We start from the raw sequence: 3,246 nt of genomic DNA, 5'->3' as shown, positions 1-3,246 counted from the left end.
GGACGGAGGGAGAGAGAGAGAGAGAGAGAGAGAGAGAGAGAGAGAGAGAGAGAGAGAGAGAGAGAGAGAGAGAGAGAGAGAGAGAGAGAGAGAGAGAGAGAGAGAGAGAGAGAGAGAGAGAGAGAGAGAGAGAGAGAGAGAGAGGGAGGGAGAGAAGACAAAGTGTGAGTCATTTCAGCATGAGCCTCTGTGAGGTGAATGGGGGAAAGGCTAGCACTTCCATCCACGGTCGCCTCGATGACAGAACCTTCCGAGGGAGGGCCGAGGGGCAGAAGGCTCGCGCCGCGCCTGCTAACAACCGGGAGGCGAGAGCAGCCACGCAGGATCCAACCAGCAGCTGGAACACAGCGTCACACCAAGTCTGCCCGCCCGACGGCAGCTTCCGTCTCCCGCGTCGAGCCGGGGTCTTGAAGAGAAGCCTTTTGAAAAGCCCCTTAACCCACGCAGTGGTCATGCCACCATCGGGCCACGCAGGAACATGGGCAGGTATAGTACTACACCGTGTGCGTGTTTGTCTTCCTGGGTGTTGCATTCCGGCGCTCTATCAAAGCAGCGGGCATCCGCGCCAGCCCAGCGCCTACCCGGGGAGAACGGCGAGGGAGGGGCGAGGGATGAGAGTGAAAGAGAGAAAGCGCGCGAGACGAAGATGAGTGAGACATAGGGCACTGTGACTAACCCATCTCCTTCTGTCTCTTATCTCTCTCTCTCTCTCTCACACAGGCGGGCGGGGCGAGCGAGCGGCCACCTGACAGACGACCAAATGAAAGCGGTCGCGTCGAATTTGGAGTGGATCAAAGAGGAGCGTCACCTCTGAGGATTTAGTTAAGCAAATATCACTGTCTCTCTCTCTCTTTGTCCCTCTCTCCTTCTCTCTCCTTCTCCGTCTCTCTCTCCCCCTCTCCCCCTCTCTCTCTCTCTCTCTCTCCGGCTCTCGGTTGGCACTGCTGCTGCAGAGGATTATAGGAAAGAAAAGGAGCAGAAGAACATGGGGACTAATAATATATCATCAAGACACACGGCGGGAGAACAGACAGAGGAGAGAGGGAGAGAGAGAGACAGAGAGAGAAGCAGATGGAGGGAGGTACACGGAAAGGCAGAGAGAGATAGAGAGAGAGAGACGGAGGGAGAGAGAGAGAGATGGAGGGAGGGAGAGAGAGGGAACGACAACAGCTCTACAGAGCGTGTGGGTCGCTACATGAGAGGTCTGTCCACCTCAGCTCGACTAAACAGTAGGCCTGTTCACCGGCGTCCACCATCTATCTGACAGTGGTCACCTTTCCGGCAGGCCTCCTTGGTCGGTCTGAGAGAGAGGAGTGTCTCTGAGGTAGGTGACCCCCCCCCGGTGGAGGCTGGTGGAGGCCGTAAAGCCAGCGTCGCACAGACCCCCCCGGTGGCGACAGCCTCGCTAACCGCTCTCTGGAGAACAGGCTGCTTGGCTGGAGCCACTCTGGCTGGCTGGTTCCCCCTGCCCCCTGTCTGCTAGCCTGCCTCCCTGCCTGCCTCTCCCTGCCCTTGGGCCTGTCTGGCTAACTACGGAAGGAAGGGGGAGGGGGGGGGGGGGGGGGGGTTAAACGAGGCCAGTTAAAGTGGCTGTTCAGTGACAGTGTACTGTGCACAGTCAGTTTCTACCGGGCTGTAGTGGACTAGTGTAAACAGGCCTAGTGAACAGGGCCGTCCATCGGCACTTCAAGAGCAGAGAGGGCTTTGTTGGCAAGGTGTGTCACAAGACTACCCAGGAACTCTGGGTTAAGCAGCGATGGCGTGTGTGTGTGTGTGTGTAGAGTCAAGGCTGCTTCGATGAATGTAGTAAGCACCTCACCCCTGTAGTCAGACATCACACACACACACACACCCAAAGTGCAGGCCTCCAGGGCATTGACAGCTCAGCAACCACCTGTAGGGGTGTGAGAGCCGAGAGGGGAGGGGCTGGATACAGAGCATGGCATGTGATCCACTCCCTCCACCCCCCCCCCTCCACCCCCCCCCCCCTGTTGTTGCCATGGCACCAGGGCACGAGGGAGAGAGCAGGTCTAGACTACAGCCAGGCTGAGATGAGCTGGCTGAGACAGGCCGGGAGGGAGGGAAGGAAGGAGGGAGGGAAGGGAGGGAGGGAGGGAGGGAGGGAGGGAGGGAGGGAGGGAGGGAGGGAGGGAGGGAGGGAGGGAGGGAGGGAGGGAGGGAGGGAGGGAGGGAGGGAGGGAGGGAGGGAGGGAGGGAGGAAGGAAGGAAGGAGACCAGCCGACTGTCTAAATACTGTACACACAGGCTACAACTCCCAGCCTAATAATTTACTTACCCTCACGCAACAACCTCCCCTCCCCACACACACTACGTGCAGCACCATCACATCAGTGGCGGGCGGGGGTGTGGTCGACGAGCCCCTGGCGCTCCTATTGTCCTGGCTCACGGCCCGCCGCTCACACACTGCCGGCGAGGGACGGTCACTGTAAGCTCTCAATTCTTCTGCAAACATCACCCCCCCCCCGCCCCCTCCACACGCACGCGCGCAGGCAGTGAGAGGTAAACAGAGAGGGTGCGTGTGAGCCGGGGTGAGAGCAGGTTCGTGGGTCCAGCTCGATCGACGCGGGTTTGTTCTAGAAAGTTCCATTCCCCGACACCCTGTCCCTCTGTCCGAGGACAGGAGACAAGAAGGGGAACACTTCCGGCTACTAGAACCCTGTTCCTACACTCAGGAAGTGTCGAGTTTCCTTCATGGGTGTGCTGCTTGTGCTGGTTATAGTGTGAGGGTAAAACAAGTGTGTGTGTGTCCAGGTGTGTTTGTGTGCGCGGTGACCTACGCCGAATCCAAAACAGACACTACCCGCCTGACTCCATCTCAAAAATGCAAATCCTGCCGGTCCTAATATCCTGTAGTATCCAGTAAGACCTTCCAGAGTGGAGAGAGGAACTGGGTCGGTGCCAGGCACCTGGAGGGGGTCATTTGCCTTCTGCCAGGCGTGCCAGCCAGGGAAATGAGGTGCCAGAAGGGGCACTTGTAGAGTGAAAGAGGGCAGGGATGACCTGGTGACAGTCAGGATCCATCACTGCCACATAGGGGCCCACACACGCTCCCCGTCGCTGCCAAAAGGGCTTGGACAGCCGTGGACCCGCACACACACGCCAGGTATCGTATTGTAAAGATATTGAAACTTAAGACACAATTTGTACTGAATAGAAACTGAAACCACAGAATGGGACTGGGTAGGGAGGGAGGGAGGGATTTTACATTCCACAGACGTTTGTTTT

The sequence above is a fragment of the Osmerus eperlanus genome, chromosome 19, assembly GCF_963692335.1.
Source record: "Osmerus eperlanus chromosome 19, fOsmEpe2.1, whole genome shotgun sequence".
Classification (NCBI taxonomy): Eukaryota; Metazoa; Chordata; class Actinopteri; order Osmeriformes; family Osmeridae; genus Osmerus; species Osmerus eperlanus.
This window is presented reverse-complemented; position numbering follows the sequence as displayed.